The following is a 23,095-nucleotide window of genomic DNA, read 5'->3' on the forward strand; positions in this document are numbered from 1 at the left end:
AACCAAAGCATACAAAAAAATTTTCTCTCAGCTTAAACAGGGCTTAATTTCTAAAATTAGAAATGCCAGAGCCCTACGGAAGACCGTCAGCAAAGAGCAATAAGAATAAATAAATAAATAAAATAACTATTAAACTCATTAATAATTTTTAAATTAAATAGTTAATTATTATCAAATTAATTAATAGCTATTTAATTAATGTTTATTAATTTTTATTTAATCAATAATTATTATATACTTAATTAAGTATAATTTAATCGATAATTATTAGATAATTAATTATTATTTATTGAAATAATTAAATGTAAAGCGATAAGTTAAAATTTAATAAGCGATTTTTAATATAATTTTATTGCTAAAAATAAAATTTTCGAGTTAAAATTTCTACGGTAATTATTATTCTGTTACATAAAAGAAGTGCCGCAGCCTGCTTATTCAGGGCTCCGGTGCGCTCAGGCTAGAATTATGATTTATTACAAAAACTAAGAAGCACCGGAGCCGAGTTCAATTTAAGCTCTGATCGTAGAGGAGGGAAAAGTTCTTTTATCATCACAAAAATTAAATATACTTAAAAATACAGCTAACAAAATGTATAGCTGATGAAAATTCAGATAATGCTAAAAACAGGGCGAAACAGAATGAGGGTATGAGTGGTAGGAAACAAATAATGAGGGGAATCTTGGTGAGAGAGAACATTCTCTTTGATCGCGGCTCTCTGCTGATATAATTATAGCCATCAAGCGGATGTGTGTCAGGGGTATAGTGAGTCCTAAATCTGATTCCTAAGGATGAATGTAAAGTTGCTGGTTACACTTTTCGCCCCCCGTATTTGGTTACTTTAGTGGATACTGTGGGAAGACGGTGTATAGGCAGGTTATCTCAGTATTCACTCTTATTGTACTCGGTGTCACTTAACGCACATTTAAGAACACAAATTTTCCTTCATACGAGGATAACTAACTGTAACCATCGATAGCAATACACTAGATACAATGGCATGGCGAGAAATTTACGCGTTACTAAACAAACTCATCCAAATTTATTGCCCTTCTTAACGGGAAAGGTTTCCGCATGTGAGTGAGAGGACTATACTTGAACATCTCTTGTTCTCATGAGTTTGTATTTCTAGGGAAATAGAGTATTGCAAGGTCTGCTTCTTGTTAAACTAAAACGTTAGGAATTCTAAATTTTCTTCCCTTTAAATTGTGGCTAAGTTTTATAAAAGGAAGTACCGGAGATCATCTTATTTAGGGTCTGCGCTCCGGATAAAATTGTAATTCACCTTAAAAATTCAGAAGTACCGGAACCGGGCTCCGACAGTCTCCGATGCAATTTAAGCACTGAGCTTAAACAATATTAAATGAAAAAAAAAATAAACTATTATGTTATTAGGATATCTCATAAAATATTTTATGTAACTAGAATCAGTGATATCTACTACCTTAAAAAAAAAAAAAAAAAAAAAAAAAAAGTGGTGGAAGATATTTCTCAGCAGATTTTGCCCAGAGCCACCAGTTTTTTAACTCGTTCCCTAAGAGAGCAAGTTATCTGAGTAGAAGAATGCCATCGTGAAGGACTTTATAAGGGACACTAGCTAGTATTTATATTGCAGAGATTTTTCTGTGGTAGAAATACTCTTTCAGTTAGAAGAAACTGAACTCGGAACAAGCTATTCAGTGCTCGTAAAGTAGCTTTAACCCTTTTTTTTTGGCCCCTTTCACCCCTTTTTCCAATGCTGGACAATCAGCCTCCCTCTTTTCTAGAACCCGAAAAATATATATACATTAATTTAGATTTAGGTTATTTTTTAATGTGTTAAGCGCATTTCTCCCTGAAACTATGAAATTCCATTCTAGGCGGAAATATTCACTCTTGGTTGAGAAACCTTTTGCTAATGGTTTTAACCATTCAACTGTCAGTATTTCCCCACGTGTAAAACAAATACGAGCCAGTTTTCCCCAAAAATCGTCAATAAAAGCATCCTTTTCCTTTGAAAAATAGCCACTGCTATTAATTAACCAACCAACTTATATAACTATTCACTCAACAATTTATTTTGTTGCTTTAAATTTTGTTCGTTCACGAGTTTTTATCATATCAGGACACTATCTCCGAAAGCGAACAACTTTGACAAGTCTGCTACAAAATTGGCAAAGTAGATGGACAGAGGCAGAGGTAGGACGAAGGACATTTCGCTTACTGCCAAAAGTTAACATGGAAATAAAGACCCACTGTGCTAGCCTAACACAGTTCTTGACAGGTCATGGACCATTCCCAGTATACCTGAACAGATTCAGACTTAGGGATACTCCTTTCTGCGAATGCGGAGAGGAAGGCGACACGGACCATTATTACTTCCATTATGTACATACAAGAACCTGGCACTTGAAGAAACCAGTGGACTGTGCCTGGGCAATGTGGACGACTAACACACTCAAAAACAGAATAGCCTTTGATAAAATAGAGAAAATCTCAGGACACTGCCTAAGCAGAAACAACCGTGGATAATATTATAATGTTTCAAAAGTTCAGAACTCAAAGCAGATAACCAGAATAACGCTTAGTGCCTTGCAGTTAACAATATGTAAAAACTGTTATTAGTATATAATATTCAACCTTGTTACTCTGGAGTCTTCCCCGCCGTGATGGTATATAATTCCGTTTGGTTCGTGTCCGTGGACGGAAGCCATCATAGCGGTGCACTCACTCCCTCACTCACTCACTATCTCCTAAAGAATATTCTGAATCATTTCTAACATCCATACTTTCATGGGTCATGAAACGAACTTGCCGTATGGGAACTCATATAAGAAAAAAATTGAAAATTAGATTGAATTCAAAAATGCAGAGTGAAAATCAGCGATCTTGCAGGAGAGCAATTGAATAAGTTAGAGCATACTGTGACTTAATCATGCAGGAAAAGAATAAGTTATAATAAAACAATCGATGATCTTAAGAAAACTAACTTCCCAGAACGTAGATATCCTTGGGAAACTAGTTGATATGTACGTTATACATGGGAAAATTTAAGACAACTCCCATTAAACCAGCTTTTTCTGCCACATGCGAACAAAGACTGCACGAAATTTTTCATGTTTATTGTTGTATCTCTCCAAAGGCTTTGGAATAGGTAGTCGCTTGATTTATTATTTTAATTTGCTGTCTCTGTATAATAGTTTCTCAATTTTTTCTATAAGTCACCACTCCCTTATCGAAATTATAGCTCTTTTCGAGTTTCTTCAACGCTCATTTACACTTTCAACAATGATTTGCCATTTGAACTTGTTCTTTAGGCACTAACTGAATACAGATTGAAAGTTTTAAATATTTATTACATTTGTATTGAATTAAAATATTAATTAAAACTGTATTTTAAAAAAGAAGTGCTAGTGCTAGCAATGGATAGTAATGTTAATGTAATTGCATACTTGCATCATGTTTATACAGTCAGTGCTGTGTTAAAACGACCATTGGTTATAGCATCCACTCCATTACAAAAATTTTATAAAAATTCTTGAGCTGATAAGAATATTTTAAATCATTTCCGTGTTAATAACCGCTCGTCATTTTTTTTTTCTGAGGACACGAAAGTTAATTATTAATACAGCTGTTAAAAAAGTCTAACTGAAAATCTGGGAAAACTCATTTGAAGATTTGACTGACACGATTTGATACAAATCTTATAATGATCTAATTAATTAATTATTATTTAATTAATGATGGTTGAAAATATTTGTTCAAAAATGTTTAGGCAAGTAAATATTCCAAGCGTGTACTCAATGCGCAATTCTATCTCAACATTCCTTTTATTCCCTTCCCGGATAAATACTTTCTCCCTCCAAATTTCATTATTTTTCCACGTTGGGAAGCGGGGTTTTCAGTATATTTGAATTATTAACTGCGAAGTATAATTTCAAAGGTTATTTTAAAATCAAGGTTTAAAATCACTGAATACTGATAATTTCTTTCCATATTCGGTACCAGTGAGGATCCGAGCTGGTCTTCTTGTGTCTGACCGGTATGGTGTTACGTGAATATAGAAATGGGATTTTTAATAGCTAAGTTTCTACAGCGAATTCAGCTGAATATAAAATATTAAAAAAAGAAGGTTGTAGACAAGAGGAAAAATGTAGTAGAGTCGAACTCCATTTATTTCGACTCTATTTATTTCGATTTATTTATTCTAGCATTCAAGTCTCCAATTACTTTGACCACTTGTTCTTTTTATTTTAGCCCAAAAGGGCGTTAGACCCAAAAGACTATTAGTTTCAAAACGACATTTTGTGTCGTTTCACTTTCTGCGCTGATTCACTTTTCAAACTGTTGCCACCAAATATTATCGCCATATTTAAAGAACTAAATAATGAAGAATCTGCATGAATGTTTCTCGCATCGTGAAAAAACAACGGTACCTAGAGCCATCAAATTTCGAATAACGTAGTCCTCCAACCGAACACGGGCAACTCGAAGCCCGAATTTTGAATTTCTAATTTGATTTGTTATCTATTTCAAATTTTGTATAACTTTAAGGAATTTTTGATTTACAAAAGATTAAATGATTTCAAAGCAAACAATCAGAACATTGTAAAAAAAAAAAAAAAAAAAAAAAAGTCTCCAGTGCGCGAGACTGTGCATCGGAAATTCTAAGTTCAAGTGCGAAGAACATGAAATTTAATAAATAAAGGTATCGTTAAAAAACACCCTTTTGGCCGCAATATAAAATCTGAAAGTTTTCAGATTTTTTTTTTTTATTAAAGCCCAAAGGAGGAATTTAGCCAGAAGGGATATTAATTTCCTTTATGTTCGTTCACTATAAACGGCAGTTTCACTTTTCAATTGTTGCCACCAAATATTAGAGCCCTGCATTATATTTAAAGAAATTAAATAATGAAGAATCTGCATGTGTGTATGTTTCTCGCACTGTGAAACAACAACGGTATCTAGAGACATCAAATTCTGAATAACGTAGTCCTTCACTCGAATATGGTCATCTGGAAACAAAATTTGGAATTTGTTTTATTATTTATTTTATATTTTGTAAAACTTTAAAGAATTTTTGATTAACAAACTCAACGATTTTAAAGCGAGCAATGGCAACACTGTATGAAAAAAAAAAAATTTTTTTTTATCTCCAGCGCGCGAAACTGTCTATCGGAAATTCTAGATATGCTCTTTTTAAATTATTTTGTGATATTACTGTTGAATTGAATTTTATTGTTTAAGTGCGAAGAGCATGATATTTAATAAATAAAGGTAGCACACAAAACGTTACAAAAAACACGTATATATATTTCTTTTTTTTTTTTTTTTTAAAAGCAGAGTAAAGTTAAATAGTGTTTAAAATTTATTTGCATGTATTTTATATTTTTCTTTGATTTAAATAATGTAAAAAGATAATATAGCATACATTTCAAGAAACCTTTATATAAATTTAGACCTATGTGTATGAAATGCAGATTGGCGTATAATGTTTAATAAATATACTCTTTTGCAAAAATATCGAAGCACCATGAAGGAAGTGGTTGTTTTTGATGAAATTGAATATGTGTATAGCGCATACACAGTTAACAAAATAATTAAAAATCAAGGTCATAGTACCTGTTCACGGCTCAGCGAACAGTGAGTGAGTTTTCATATTGGTAATTGGTTGAACCCCCCCTGACGGCAAAGCACGCTTGAATTCGTCAAGGCAAGGAGTGGTAGAGGTTCCTAATGGCATCCCGCGACACATTCTGCCAGGCATTCATCAGTTGTCGCTCCAGATCTGCGATATTTTGTGGTGCCCGAATCTGACGGCCTACCATGCCCCAGACATGCTCGATTGGCGAAAGGTCTGGTGACCTTGTTGACCAAGGAAAAGTATCAACCGCAAGGAGACTGTCCAGAGATATACGAGCAGTATGTGGCCTGGCATTATCTTGTTGGAAAATGGTCCCAGGATGACGTGCCATGAAGATTAACGCAACCGGCCGCAGGATGTATCAACATATCGTTGAGCTGTTAAGATGTACGGAGGATGACTAAAGATGACCTGCTGTCATAAGAAATAGCGCCCCACACCAGGTGTTATGGCTGTATGCCTTTGTAAAACAAAGGCTGATTGGGAGCGCTGACCCCTTCCTCGAACACGGTGGTTATCTGCTTCAAGAGTGAAGCGGGATTTATCGCTGATGCCAGTCTGATGGCAGCCATGATGATCGGCTGCGACACCATTCCAGACGACTCCGCCGATGTTGTGGGGTCAAAGGCAAACGTCTTAAAGGCCGCTGTGAGCGTAAGCCCGCCTCAGACAAACGCCATGAGATGATGCAAGGGAGGTGTAGACGTGACTGTAGCGCGTTGAATATTCGTAAATGATACCGTTGGGGCGTTTCGGGCTTGGCGAACAATCATCCTATCTTGCCTCGTATTTGTGCTCCTTGGCCTTCCAGAGCCTTCATTTCGTCGGCAATTTCCTTGTAGCAACCATTGCTGCCAATATCTTTACACCGTACGCTGTAGGTCCGTACGCTGTAGGTGGCGGCCTATTCCTGGGTATGACCCCCCTAGCTTCACGCAGCCCTACAATGCGACTACGTTCGAAGTTGTTTAGTTGTCTGTAAGGTCTTCGATATCGTTGTAATGGCGTCTTTAGTTGCTTCTTTACGGAATTACAATGGCAGCAACAAAAAAAGATAAAATTTTCGCCTCTGCTACTGGTTTTATACTTTGCGAATTGCGCACTAGAAATGCGCGCTGCGATCGCAATTCCTGTTGATTTGCGTTGAAACTTTGATCATTTGCATGTTCGATCAAGATGTTTTTGCATACAAAATTTCGTCACGATCGCAAAAGTCCTTCTTGGTGCTTCGAGTTTTTCGCAAAAGAGTGTATATAGCCTTAAATACAAGTAGCTGTTACATACTGCACATAGGTCCATTATTCTGCATTTACTACGTGAGTCATTTGATTAGTCATACCGTTTAAAAAAAAGAATAGTGTAATGTCATTAAGTCCATCATTAATCATCTATACGATTTTTTAAAGCATTTTAGCTTCAGAAAGAGGTTTGTCTGCAATGAGTTTTAATGTGCATCATGCATTCTCTGTCTGATTTTTCATTTAATGAGAATAAAACTTTTCCCCTCTTGATTCTGAAGGCGAATATCATATTTTCTCGAAAATGACTCTATTTTTCGGCTATATTTTTTTTCTAAAATTTGATAGGATCTTATATTTGTGTATTTGAATAAATAAAATTTCAGAATAAGATGAAGCTGTTTGATTTACCACATTATGTATATTAATTACATTATTTAAATACTAAAAAAAACAATGCAGTTAATTATCGTATATATAAGCGGCATAATTTCTGCTAATTATAATAGCTTCGCCTAGTTGAACGATTTCAATTTTTTTCTGCTTCCACTTTACTGGTCACTCTTATACTTGAAACAGGTAACAATGTATCACGAAAATTTTCTTGGGTCACAACTAACAGCATTACCATTTCAAGAAAATTCTAAAGGAAGGGGGAAAAACTAACGTTTTTCTTTCACAAAACTACTGCAAGACAAAATAAATACTCTCCTACATTTTTCTTACTTATTCTCAAGTATACAAAGAGTCTTGTATTCAAGTGGATTTTATTTTCGGGAAAGTACAATATTTGCATTATCACTGGCATCTCATGACTATCATTTGCATTACAGTAGAATACCTATTTGGTTTACAAGAAAAAAAAAAAAAAAAGAATTGTCCGAATTTTTTGATTATCCGGATGAACCGAAATCCCCTTTCGTCCGAATATCTGAGAATTCTACTATACAGGAATTCTCAAATAGGAGAAATATTTTTATGCTAGAGGAATATGTTTGTGAAAGGAAGATCATAAGAAAGAGAATAAAATCAAGAACACATTCTGAAACTTGAAATAAATTCACGTAGTAAATTTTCATCGTATTTAATTAATTCATGCAAATATTGATCCGAAGTATGTTTCCTATGATAATTTGAACTAAAAAAGGAAATGCTGTAAATTAAAATTCTATTAAAAATCGCCTTACGATCATTCTCTCTTTTTAGTTTTAAAGAACTCTTGTAACAAAATCCAAAGCTTCATTTACAAAACTAGTTTTGGCAACATTTTCCCTGCATCTGAATCACGCGAGAGTCACGAAACATTCTGATGAGCAAATACATGCATACATACAAAAAAAGGTGTCAGAAACATGTAGGTTAGGTAGTTTTTTTTGACGATCCAAGCTCTGCATATTCTTTTATAATCTGGTGAATATTTGATGCCGGCGCTAACTTGTCCACAGCACCTTCCATAAACCGGTATGTTCACCATAATGAATTTCGTGGCTTGATTCCGAAACCTTGGAACATAAAGTTCTGCGTTGGACCTTTTGCATCCGACACGACGTGACATAGATTTTTGTTTTTATGGAAGAAAGCCGGCATCAATGTGGTGATGGGCTTAATATTAGTGTAAGTAGGCTAAATGTAGGTTAATGGAGTGGAGAAGTTTCTGGACCGATTTGTTTCTTTATTGTTGTTGTACGCCATTTTTTTTTTCCGGATTGTAAATCTTTTGAAAAAAGGCTTGATTTTACGCATGGAATGTAGAGTGGGCGGGCGATTATAAAGCTTAAATTTTATATGTTTCTTTTTTATAAAAGAGCTCTTTTAATTGATTTAACGAGTGGTTAATATATAGTAGATTATTAGACTGTGCAAATTAAGAATATCTTCTAAATGTAGGTTAATATGCGAGTTTATACCATTTCTTCGAGGAGTAATCCTTGTTTTTCTATATTAGACCCTTGTAAAATATTAGTGGGATGAAAATAAAATTCTTAAAATGAACATAACTGATGGCAATGAGGAATATTTTTATAAATCGTATTTTTTCGGTACTAGAGTTATGTTTTTCTCATCGTATATTTTCCTCATTTAAGCAGGTAATTTAAATTATTTAAGCAGCATATTATTAAGGAAGGACAACAATGGCAGTCTTATTACCTTGGCGAAATTATTCTACTTAGAATAGAGATGTCTTACTTAAAAAGTGGGGGAAACGTTTTTGTGTGAATGCTATTTTTGTCAGTTTAGAAACTTGTAGTATAACTGATTTAAAATTAAAAAAAAAAAATTAAAAATTCCATTGCCGAAGTACGCAGCATATGGCAACAGAAACATCTTTACATATTACATTAATAACATTAATAATTGTTGTTGAAAACATAAAAAATTAACAAAATTGACTCAGTATCACAAGTATATATTAACTCAAAAGCAGGGGTAATTTGACAAGAGTTCAAACAATACAGTAAAGAAGATCCGTACCACAATTTAAAAAATTGTTCTTAACAATTTACCTGTTTCTTCAAGACTATAATCTGAATAACTAGAAGACTATAATGCCGTAGACAGTTTTATTTCATGCGAATGGTTTGGATAATAATTTTTCCATCGTACCTTAGCAAAAAAACGTTTTTCAGATAGGGCGAGCTATGGGTCGCATAACTCAGTTAATTCGTCGCTGGTAAATCGGGAATTGACTGTAAATGAAAAATATCATACCACGTAAACTGAGAATTTTCCTGACTTGAGCGGATGATTAAAGTGACAAGGCAAAAACTAGGGGATGACGACAGAATAGCGTCCAACAGCAAAACATTTTTTTTAAATCGAATGGCAGTTAATTGATTTTTTTCAGCATTGGCCGAAGGCCAGAAGTGGTGGCACTTAATAGGCGGCTACCGTTGCCTCTTCTGAAGGGACAGACAATTTACATATATACCTTCTCCGGGATTCGAACCCGGGCCCTTCGGTATCGCAGAGTTAGCTCCACTAGCCACTATACTACTAATATTGCTATGTAAGGGGGGATTATATTATAGGTGTTTCTACCAAAAATAAAAATTAGGCATTTCTATACATATCTGCTTTGTAAGATGGCACTAAATAAACTCATCAGAGCTTTTCTGTCAATTTTAAGCTAATAAAACTTGAAAAATCGGTTATAAATCTAAACTATTTTTCTGAACAGATATTAGAATTAAAAGAAAAGAAATGTCATTTGAAGATTTAGTTTATTTTTTAAGTGGTTGAGAATATTATAAATTTGTTGCGAATTATTAAAGGATACGAAGAACATTATATGCATATACCTTTTACAATTTCAATATATTAATTAGAAAAAATAATTGTATTAAAATTTTTCCTTTTGTTTCTTCGTATGTAAATATGTCTGAAATAATGTTTTACTATTGTATGTTAAAAGCTACTTCTTATTCGCAGCCCATTTACAAAGAAGATGTCATGCATAAAATGATTCGTCGCTTGAGATTAGAAAACATGCGAGTGTTCATATTTTATGTAGTATCTCTTCCAGAAAATAAATCTAGGGATTTCCGAAAAGTAAATGAGAAACCACCTACTTTAATTACAATATAAAATGTATAACGCGCAGAATTCAGTGTGTTCTCCAACATATCCAGTCCCATCAAACATCGAGCGGTTAGGACCCCTTGAATACTGAGAATTCGAATCGGGTTCGATACCAGGCGGACGGGCAGGCTGCATAGTTCATTTTCATGGTTTTTTTTATGTGTATCCTGAATACTAGTTAAGAGTCTGTTAGAAAGTCATCCACGAAGGCATTCTTCCATCTAGGCAGATAGCCCTGATGAGCTTTGCCGTATTTAAAATCTAACCTAATCAAGTTACTTAACTGTAAATTTTTTAAAGTTTGAATATTTTTTCAAGAGTTTTTTATTTGAGTTCCTGTTTTATTCCCTGTTTCTGAGAAACTTTGTTCCTATTTTAAGTTAGATCAAGTTAGGTTATTTGAAAACGGAATACCACACGCGGGCTATGTGCCTGAGGGAAAGGATGCCTTCGTGGAGAACTTTCTAAGGTAACTAACTCGCATGCGGAAAACCTACTATGCAGCCTGTTCGTTCGTTTAGGATCGAACCCAGGGTCGAAATCCCAGTGTTCAGCGACCTTAGCCACTCGGTCACTGGAAGGCCCTTGTTTTAAGAGGTTACTTTGTATATTGTAGGAGATTCATTCCTACATTTTAGAGGAGATTATTTTGTACTAATTACTTTTCCTGCTTAATTGTGACTTTTGATCTATAGTTTATCTCGCTGACAGAATAAAATCACGATTTTGCAAGCAGCCAACTTCTGATTGACCGGAGGTGGCTTAACCAAGCACTATCTAAAAAACGTTAAGTTTGTGCTTTGCAGAAGGATCTATTTTTATATAACAAAATTACTCTTTCAAATTATCACTATTAAAAAAAAGAGAGAGATTGAGAGATAAAGTAAAACAAATGCTTGGGATAATAAAAGTAATCTTAGAGGATGTACTAACCATTTATAATTCTCACTTTGCTCAATTCTATTGATGTTTATTCTTTCTTTATTTAGAGCATATTTTTTCCCTTTTGAATATTAATTTTATTTACGTGGTAAAAGGAAATTATTCCTTAGATTAAATTACCTGGAAATAGTAGTAAGTTATTAATAATATTTTTTTCTATTTAATTATAATATTGTGCTATTTCTTTTCCTTGCGTTTTTTATTTACACATGGATTAACCGAATTTTGAGTTAACCGTGAACGTCATTCCGGTTAATCGCATACTGACTGTTTTGAACTTTCTTCTAAGATATCGATGAACTGTTAACACAACAACATAGCTTCCCTAAAATGCCACTGCAGCTGTTACAGTCTGAATTAATGCACATTTTTACTTTATAATATTTAGGCATGCCAATTGCAGAATTTCACATGTATGCTATATGATATTGTTTTTTTTTTGCATACTGAAACCACTAATAAATTCAATTGAGTATCATCTGACTTATGTTTACTTCGTGACTTTATTTGTTATTGAGACATAAAGTTACGCAGTAGTATCTTATGTATTCCCTTCATTACTCTTGCAGAAAATATACATTTCAGGTTCCGTCAGCGTATTGTCTTCCTTGTCAATCCAATTTACTCTTCTTGTAACAATGCTTTGCGGCATCCACCTCTGGAGAACATCAATCTTTTCCTTTTAAGCATGTCGTTGAGCGGGTTGAGGTACAATGAGAGATATTAAGTCACATGTCAAGTGTCAAATGGATAAATGGCGTTAAAACCGAACGGTTCACTGATTTTACGTTTGTCGCAAAGCAATGAATCATCTATATCGATATTTATCTGGACAATTACTTCCTGTGCGATGTAAACGCCTTTGCGAAGCGATGCGAAATGCTCCCCTGTCACGCTTTGTATGGAACATGCAATCAAATTACATCTTCACGAATAAAGAAAGGGGATTTCATAATATCCAAGAGATTCACTAAAGTGGAAGCTTAGAAATTGAGGCTGTCCAGAGTTTTGAAGGATTTTCACGATGGATATTTGATTGCGGCATTTCAACAATGTTATCTAGGTCTTCGTGATAAGAAAAGAACGTTTTTTGTTGTGTGCTAGTGACCTTGCGCACATTAAGTTATCAGCACCTTCAAAATGTTGCTATAGTTTTTTCTTGATTTCTATATTGTTTGTGTTTTCCCAAACAACAAATCTGGAGGATAAAATTTCATTTTTTTTTGGGCACACACTTGTAAGTTAAAATTGACCACGGCCTTGTTGTAGATCACTTTTGTCTTTCTAAACGAGTAACAAATTCTTTTCGAGAAGAACAAGGAAAGCTGCGATTAGCCATTACAAATCAAAACGTATGACTGTTAGATGCTTTCGAAATTCAGTGTCATCCTTTTTCACGAATTATAATGTGTGAAACAAATTGTTATGTTGGTGCACATCTTTACGCAATTTACTTTCTGTTTTGTTTTGGAAGCATCAAAATGCACAATACAGAGCTTTAAGCTGGGGCTGATTTCATCTGTGAAACTCAGTGCATTTTCGGGAGTAAACTGCCCGTTCTGTTTTCGTCGAGAGCAAGTAAGTATTATGTATGTGTAAATAAGTGCAATTAGTTTAAATACAATTTGCATATATACAAAGCTCTGGTATACATCGTGTCGGCCATCATGGTTGTAGAGGAACAGAGTTGCCTCTGGGCTCTGCTGACCTTGCACCGTGGTTTTAATCCCGAAGAAAACGTGGATATTCGTAAGAGCGTAGTGTCATTGTGGTATAACCACACTTAAAATACTGCTGAACTGGGAGTCCTCTCGAGAGTTTGACGATAGGGGAAGAAAAAAGGGAGACTTTCAGATCCGTCCCTCAGGTAGCTCTCAAACGTAGTTGGGACGGAACTTGGCAGCTTATCTGTTAACACCACAGTTGAGCGGCTGCCATCTCGTTAGCTCAAAAACCTTTTCAGGAAACAAAGAAGGTCAACTTATCAAAATAATACTCTCAATGATAAGTTATTTAAGTATGTAACGCAATAATTGCTTGAAATATGGCTACATAGTAATTGCTTATATAGTGAAAAGGAGTGTAGATGAATTGGACAATTTTGTGAAGAAAGTGACGCGTCAGAGCCGATGCAGCCACACAGGAGGCAAAATTTAGGGGCGATAATATTTTTAGAATCCTGGGAGGCACCGGGGATTGGATTTATTTAGTTTCAGCAAAGGACGCGAGGGATATCTGCCTAAGGAGAGGGATTTCTTCGTGGAAGTTTTTGAGGGAAACTGGCTCGTATAGACGTTACGCATTTGGAAATCCCCCAAAACGCCTATGCAGCCAGTCCCGGACCGAACTACCAGTGTTTAGTGGCTTTACCGCTCGACCGCTGTTGGGCCATAGAATTTAAGACCCGAAGAGATAGTATCGGGCGACAAAATGCCTAGCATCGGCGATGGAAGTAGTCATTATATTTTTTTCACATTTTAAACTAAACCTTTATGTGTAGATAAAAACTGTCTCTAATGCTTAATTCAGATACAATGAGCAGTTAGTTATTTTATTATCTAATTAAATATGATCAAACTGAGCTACGTCATTATTTTTCTGCAAAAATGAATTTTCTTTGTTTCTGTACATTTACGTGTACCAATCTCTTTATTTACATCTAATTCTGCCTAACTCTTACGCATTATGCTTTCATTCGCTTTGAAAATGTATTTTGTTTTAAATTCTGCAGCTGTGTTCTGATTGATCACGAGGGAGGGGAAGAGAGCCAATTTTATATAATAGGCAGTGCTATGCCTTATACGCAAAATAATAAGTATCCAAAGCCTAATCCGTGACATTTTATACTTGCGCATCCTTTTGTTTGTAAGTCATAAGTTAAATAAGACGCTTTTAGAGCAACTTATTAAGGTAACCCAATTGCGTTGCTTGGAATTTGTAGGTCAAATTCTTTTGAATACTTGCTCGAAATATAATAGGGTGTGCGAAAGATACAAGACAAGAGTGAAAAAAAGGTTTGGTGTGGCGTTGCATAATAAACCGGAAAAATAAAACAAGACAATTTATTTTTCGTGTCTTAGGAAGAACAATCCCATGTTCGAGGAAGGAATCATAAATTGGAAGCGTGAGGAGATTTTCTGCTTACGACAGTTTTTTTTTCTATCTCATTGTGAAGGAAAATAAAAATTCAGGAAAATAACTAGAAGAGCGTATAGTATATTTATTTTAGAAGGAAATTTACTACGGTAATAATGATCAAGCTTTCAATTTATTAATACTATTTATTTGCAGTGTCTTTGTCTTCTTTTTTTAGCCCAAAGGAGCAATTTACCCAGAAGGAACATTAATATTATTTTGGCATTTTCGTCGTCCACTATAAAACAGCGTTTCACTTTTGAAATTGTTGCCACCAAACATTAGAGCCCTGCATTATATTTAAAGGAATTAAATGATGAAGAATCTGCATAAATGTATGAATGTTTCTCGCATTGTGAAAAAACAATGGTACTTAGAGACATCAAATTTTGAATTTCGTTGTCCTCCAATCGAATATGAGCAGCTGGAGGTCCAAATTTCGAATTTGGAATTTCTTTTATTAATTATTTCATATTTTGTAAAACTTTAATGAATTTTTGATTGACGAACTCAACGACTTCAAAGCAAGGAATGACAACACTTTACCAAAAAAAAAAAAAAAAAAAAAAAAAAAAAAAACATATTTATGTCAAGTGCGCGAGACTGTGTATCAGAAAGTCTAAAGATATGTTGTTTTCAACTATTTTGTGATATTGCTGTTGAACTGAATTTTATGGTTTAAGTGCGAAGAACATGATTTTTAAAAAATAAAGCTAACACACAAAACGTTAAAAAAAATAAAAAAAACCATCCATTTGAGAGTAATATAAAATCTGAAGACTCTCAGACTTTTTTTTTTAAATTTTTTTTTTTCTGAACGTCCACTGGCCATTTTGCTATTTAGATATGTGGCTTTCTCCGAATTAAAAATGATCCCTTTCCAGTTTAATTTTAGCATTTGCTTTTCTATTATATTGATTATAATTTTTCCATGAAATTTTTTTATACTGTAGCATTTGCAGTTTTATGTTATCACTTATTTTGTAATTATTTATTATTTTTGTTTGTTGGGAAGAAGTTACCGTTTCTTATTCTCCTAAGCTGAAAGATCTCGATTAGTTCCATGAATTTATAATGGCCAAGAGGCAGTAAGAGCCTGTCATTTGCTTCGAGCACCTTACAAGTGACAATTCGACTTTTGCCAAGCTTCGTTCCTATTTTGATGCAGAACCGCGGAATGGACCGAGAGTCTCCTACCTCTTCAGGGAACTTTGCGCTCGACAGTATTTTAAGTGCTTTCTTGCCACAAATGCGCTATACATTTGGAAAGCATCTGCATCTTCTGAAAGATCTGAATCCGGATCCAAGGAAATGGCAGCCGGCTCTCGTAGCATCTTGCCAACAAGGCTCCTTTTCAAAACTAATCAATATTAATTGAATGAGTGAGTAATAAAAGGATAAAGGTGTAAATATAAATCTAATAAAGGTTTATAGAGCGAATGCCGGTTCGAAGGTTGGTACATTACCTTTATTAACCCTTTTATTAAAGCTCACTAATTTAATAGAAGGCATGTCTTGTGCTTACAAAAGCAACTAACATTTACGGCGCAACTCAAAAGTAGTGAATTCAAATTTAAAGCCAAAGTAAGTCGTAAGTAGCCAAAGGCTACATAGCATGAATAACGCGCATTTGGCTCAAACCTAATACCGGCGTGACAACCTAATGGCGAGAATAACGCAACGCTGCAGATATATTTCAGTCTAACAGTTTCAATTAGTAACGTAACTTTCAGCAGGCGGAACATGCTGTGATTCAACAATCTAAAACTTTCTTTTAAATACTATCTCTTTCTACCACATTTGAATACGCGAACTAAAATTGGCATTCTGGCAAGAAAACGTAGAGCGAGAATGACAGTAAAGGTATTTAACTACGTAATTAGTCATTTTACTTATTTCTTGTGTTAAGAGTCCACGCTAATAGAATTCTGTCGCTTGGACATAGGAATGAATCACTATATAACCGTCCATAAGAATAATCACTTGTGTTCTTACTTAAAAAATCTGTTTATGTATATTTTGTATTTGTTTTAAATTTAATGCTATAATCATTCCTTTTATCGAGCTGTATATATTCTTGGAATTTCCATTCCTAAGTCTAGTTAGTTTTCATCCCCTATTTACGTCTGGCGTGGTGACGGAAGGTAGAGTTCGTCCACTGGTAGTATAGCTCTTGTTCGAAGTTTACCATGAAAGTTCGATTACCATTTTAGTAGAGGAAGGAATATTCTTAAGATTTCCTCTCCCATGTAAACTTTAACATTCTTTCTTAATTATTTACTGGAGAGACATTGACCCCTTCCTTTTTTTGCACTTTTTGGTTACTTATGTGACATACGGCATTCAAAAAGCAAGACCGCAGCAAGATATTACCAAAACACGAATTAAAGCGTCGCATCTCGGCGAAAAACTGGTTATCCATTTTTGCAAATGTATTGAATTTTTCGCCCATGCACAGAAGCATTGCAGGGATCAGTTTAAGTGGTTAGAATGTACCAACAAGGGATAGTAGGAACAAGCAAATGTAAGACCTATTTCCATTTGCTTTTATTGCAGTGTTCGTTTTCAGCGAAAGAATTAAGAGAAAGTTAATATATATTTACTTATTTTCAGAAATGGATATTTGTTTTTCAATTAGAATTAATTTCTTTGGAATTACCAAACAGCAAGCAGTTAAGTCAGATGGAATTTGATAGCTCTAAAATCACATCGCTTACTCTTCTGAAAATCGGCCTTCTGCACATTTATTTCATATATAATCAAAATATAAATAAATGCAGATAGAACATTTTTAAAAAATGTACAGTTCTTATTGACAAGTGCAGGAAAACATCACGCTTTATTTAAAATACCGCGAAGAAGTAATTACCATTGCACCTGGCGCAATTACTTATCAACACTCAATGTGATTTATATTAATCTAGTATGCCACGTGCAGACGATTAACAACTGATGATTCATCAATGAGTAGGTAAAAGTAGGGGAACTTTAAATATTCACTATCCTGCAAATTAACAATGCATTTTGACAAATAAATGCAATAATTGATCGTGTTTGACTAAAACTAGTTTTTCGAGATGATTCTAATCAAACGTGGGTTAATTTTATTCAAAAATTTGGTTTAACTTGTAGTTTAACTGTTATTCTTAATTTTATTAATAATGGCATGGGAAAAACCGGATTTCATTAAAATATAAATGTGAGGTGAATGAAAAGGAAATAAATAAATTTATTAAAAAAAGCTTTTGTATTTTTAGATATAAAAAAATTCCCAGAGTAATTGTTAACAAAGCTAAGCTGGTTTCGTTATTTTTGTTTACTCGTTGCTATGATTACAGAGGCAGATATAACAAGGTCTTTATTTTGCTAGTTTTACTTTTAATTATACGTGTATTAACGCAATTAATAAGAAATTTTGTATTCAGTGATAAATGTCTACATTTAGAATTCAAGATTTTTCTTGACTTAACAAAGAAAATTATCGGACTCCGAAATGTTTTAGAGATAATTAAGGATTAAGGATGAAAAAAAAAAAAAAAAAAAAAAAAAAAAAAAAAAAAAAAAAACAATGAGTAAAAAGTGCCCCATCCAGTCACCAACAAACACCAGAACAAGTTGCACAAAATCGTGTGTATGTCCACAGTATTTGCAACCACAAATTGGCAAACGTAATGTATCTGTGCAGAAACCTGAGGCATTTTATCATGAAAGAGACCCAAGCTGCTTGCCTTTCAGAATTAGATGGTTATAGTTTGCTGAATTTGGCATCCTTTGCGTTCCACTCTAATATAATACTTCAAGACCATGACAAATTGCCACACTTTGTTGTTTTGTACTTTCAGGGATTGAAACTAAAGACATTTGTTGCTTCCGTATCTTTCCTATAGTCCAGATCTTATGCTAGGCTGCTGTTTCCTTTTTGCAAGGTTTAAATCTGCAGTAGAAGAGCATCGATCTGATAATCTTCAAGATGTTAAAAAAAATCTGAAAGTTTTCAGATTTTATGTTACACCTAAAGGGGCTTTTTTTCAGCGTTTTATGTGTTATCTTTATCTATTAAATATCATGTTCTTCGTGCTTAAACTATAAAATTCAGTTCTTGAACTGAATTTTATAGCAAACAAATTCGAATTTTTTTTATTTTATGTTTTGTGACGAAATCGCGTCATTTTGAGACATAATGGGCTATAGGAAAGCGAGATTTTACTCTACGCACTCCATTTTCACATCGTCATGAAACGTAGGCACTTAGCTATTTTACAAACTTAAAAAAATTTCGTGTTTCAATAAATCGATTAAATACGAATTTATTTAACAAAGTGAGCTTAACACCTTTTCAGCGGGATTTTTTCTAAAAAATTTTATGTTTAAAAATGCACAGTTTATTTTTCTTTGATTTTTGGACACGTTAAACTTTCATCCTTGCGACTGCTTATACAAAAGGAATTTTGGAAAAATGATAATATTTTGTATTTTTAAAGAATTTTTTAATTGAAGCTTCCGAGTACACTTCTTGCATCTCACATCTTTTAAAATATGATTTTGGCAACAATTTTCCTTTCTTATTGTTGTTGATAGATTTTTGATGAAATCGCATCATTCTGAATAGTTTCATTCTTTTAGATGGGTTTGGCAACAATTTTCCATCGTATTTCTTATGTCACTGTTTTTAAGAGATTGGCATATTTCATCGTCATTTTATTATATATATAATACATTTTTATTTATTTATTTATTTATTTTTTGATAAAGTTGTTATGAAGAGTAAAATTCTGCGCGGAATTTTATGTTTTTTGAGTTGCTTTCATGTTATTTTTTACTTATTCCACTGTTTGTAAGATATTGAAAAGTTTTGCATGATTTTTGTTCTTCAACGGAAAGTTGGTTAATTTTTTTATTAGGATAATTAATATTTGTATTAAGGGATATAGCTTATTTCATTGTTATTTTTTTCCTCTTGAAAATATAAGATAAAGTATTAATTATACTTTGCTTTTCAGAATTTTTTGTTTTTTGTATTTTTTTTATGTTATTTATTGCTCATTTTACTGTTTTTAAGATATTGAAAACTTTTGAGTGATTTTTTTAGGAAACAAATTTCTTAACCTCCTTTATACCATTTGAGTTCTTAAGATTTTGCAAAGGGAAGTTGGTTAATTTATTTATTAGGATAATTTATATTTGTATTAAGGGATATTGCTTATTTCATTGTAATTTTGTTATACTTAATAACTTTTTTTATGAAGTTTTTCTGTAGAGTAAAATTCTACGCAGTTTTTATTTAACGTTTGGTGTTACCTTCAGCCATTTTTCCGGTACATTTAAAAGCCAGACAAAGGCTGGCAGCGAAGCTGCTAGTACATAATAAAACAAATTCCAGATGTCCATGTTCGGATGGAGAGGTGCGTTATTTAAAATTAGATTGCTCTGTTGTTATCACAGTGCGAGAAACATGCATACATTTATGCAGCTTCTTCATTATTTAATTTCTTTAAATATAACACAAGAGCGATAACATTTGTTGGCAACAATTTGAAAAGTGAAACGCCACAAAATGTCAAAACGAAATTAATCACCCTTCTGGGCTAACGTCCTTTGGGCTGAAAACATAACTATGTTTTGAACTCCATAGTTTTGGACAATTTGCGCACCTTTCTTTCTGCATTGTGAGAAAAACTGGCACAAGTATATTGAGTTTCAAGGAATTCTGAAGGACTACTTTTCAGTTTATATATCAATAATAAACCTGCCCTATCATAAAATTCTCGTTAATTAAGATAATTATCTTTCTTTCCTCGTAAATATTGTTGTTAGGTTAGAGGAAAAATAGTTCTTAATATTCTCCATTTTTGCATTTTTGAGGATATTATTGATTATTGATTTGAAGAGCTTTCGCTTAGGATCAAAGTTTTGCTTTCTTGTTGAAAATGTTCACAGAAGAATTTTGTTTTCATTATTATTTGCAACATTCTTTTAAGCAACAATCGCATAAATCTTATTGCTGTCTAATGGTTTTGCTTCTATCAATTATAAAATTGCTCGGATCCTTTGTAAATTCTTCATTCAAACTATTTTCCTTTTTATTAGTGGAATGCTGAATTTAAGCTTTAAAGATTCTATATCAGATTGTTTTCCAGGAATTTATTACGTTGCTGGTAAATGTGGCTTAGCAAATATTGCTCACATTAAAAGTTTTTCAAAAATTTGCATCGAGAGAGTAAATTAATGAATGGTTCATCGCTTGCCATTGTTAGTCTCTTCTCTGTTATTTTTCTGAAATTGTATTTTGCTTCTTTTTAAATAATATCTCGCGCAAGAAAGAAGATTCTCTCAATTAGTAAACTTGGTTATTTTGAAACTTTGAAATATCTTTCAAAAACCTGCCCATTTTTACTAAGGAATTTGACTTCTTTTTCATTAGCAATCAATTTCTAAACATAATTTTGCATTTTACGATATCATAGAAGGGTTTCCGTAGAAGAATTTATGTTATTAACAAAAAATAGAGGTTCATTTCTTTTTTTTTCTTCTCCAGTCTGCGTCTAATCCGTATGTTACTTTGAAATTAAATTTTTTTTTTAAAACTTAAAAATTTTGACATGTGCTATTTTGTAACATTTATGTGTGTGTGAATACTGAATACGTATATTTCTTGCATTTATTTCCAAGAATTTAGTTTCTGTCTTCTTTCAGTTCCGATCCGTCTTTCTTATAAAAGGGTCAATAAACCATTTCAAATAAAAATGCAAAGCTACGACGGTTTCTTTTTTTAAATTAAAATTATTGCAAAGCACTCGAGGGCTACTTGCCTAAGGGAAGGGATCCCTTCGTGGAGAACTTTCTAAGGAAAACTGGGGTATATACGTTACACATGGGTTAAGCCACGGAAACGCCCATACAACCAGCTCGTTCATGGCGATTTAAACCGAACTACCTGCGTTTAGCGGCGTTACTGCTCGGCCGCTGATGAGCTAGTAAAACTACAAAGTAACTTGCTTTTAACATTAAATTCGAGATGCATGTTTTCACGTAGCTACACAATTATTCTTTTACTTAGCGGTTTTACATACTTTTGATAATCAAAAGTATGTATAGCCGCAACAGCATTTTGACTATTTTTCATGAATATAATTCAAGGCTATATGTAATTATTAAATTAGATATGTTTTTCTGTTTGTCAATTTAATGAATGCTTATGGACACTCAGATAAGATTATTAAGTTAATTATAATGAAGTTAAGAAGCAAGTTTAATTAGCATAATAGCTATTTTTTAAATCTTTGCGCACAAGGACATCAACGATATCTTATTTTATTCGATGAAAGAGAACTGAATTATAAAATGGTTATTATGCTCAATATTTTTCTGTGTTTTTAGTTTTAGCCTCTTACAATACTTATTGAAGTTCAAATAGATTTTGCTGATATGTCAGATAATAAAATTCAAATCAACTTAACTACTTTTATTCATTTGTGTTAGAAAATTATGTCTAAAAGTACGTTGTTGCGTGTTTGTACTCCCAGGTAAACACGACACAAAACTGTAACTACTCTTTCAATCCGAGTTACAGTAACCTTTTGTGCCATACTGTTCATCGCCGTCGAGTTAATTATCTGCCAATTAAGGCAAGGCCTTGAACATATCACGCATGCGCAAATATTGCATGTAGCAAAGTTCAGCTACCGTGTACGGAAGGAAATGCCTGGAGCAGCAATTAGGACTAAAGTAATATGCAAAACAAGATAGATAAGAAAGTCACAAACACGGTCAAGCAGTGCTGTTAATTAGAATACAGCAATATTTAATATAATTCCTGTCGGAATATTTCATTAAGTGGCAGCAAACTTTATTTATCTAATTGACAAAGATATATTTTTAAAAAAGTATATGCGATGTTGGAATCTCAGTTTTATTCTAATCAGTGTTTGTCTGTAAAATCTTTGTATTGATTTCTTACACTGAAAGGATACATTTCTAAAGTTATGACTATTTTCTCTGGATATTTTACTGCGTTTTTGACAGAGTTTTATTTTGCTGTTTTGTTTAATTAATATTTTTTGTTTATAAGTATGAAGCATATAGTTTATTATAGAATAAACATTATTTTATGTAAGCATTAAATATGGCAGTCCATAAATATACTGACTATCGTAATTGCTGAAGTGTCTAACATTTAGAAAGTATATGTATCTTTTAATTATAACTTTAAATATTGTATTAGACAAATTATTCCCTTCTAAATTTACTCCCGAGTTATCCAATTTGTGAATTCTATTGTACTGTATAAAATGATATTTTTTAATACTATTTCCATTGCTTTTTTATTGTGTCAGACAGTTTGAGAAGTAATGCGGTATAAGTTTAGAAAGCTGAGCATAATATAAAGTCAACTAGTAAAGATACATTGGTTTTTCAAACCGGAAAACGTGAAAAGTCAATTTTATTCTTGCCAGAATTCATACCATGGATTTTTCAATTGTTAGTTGGACGTGCAAACCACGTATAATAATAAGAAGGTATGTACAGGAGAACGCAATAATTCCTTACATTCTGATTTGCTCAATCTGATTTAAAAGGCGTC

At 33.2% G+C, this 23,095-nt stretch overlaps 1 protein-coding gene across 2 annotated transcripts in view; it reads left to right on the forward strand.

Moving 5' to 3' along the window:
- Positions 1-23,095, forward strand: part of LOC118186680 (uncharacterized) — a 75,942-nt gene that overhangs the window by 49,479 nt on the left and 3,368 nt on the right. The window lies entirely within an intron of this gene.

Source organism: Stegodyphus dumicola, chromosome 7 (genome assembly GCF_044657685.1).
Source record: "Stegodyphus dumicola isolate Sdum_Otavi_A_Nest chromosome 7, ASM4465768v1".
Lineage (NCBI taxonomy): Eukaryota > Metazoa > Arthropoda > Arachnida > Araneae > Eresidae > Stegodyphus > Stegodyphus dumicola.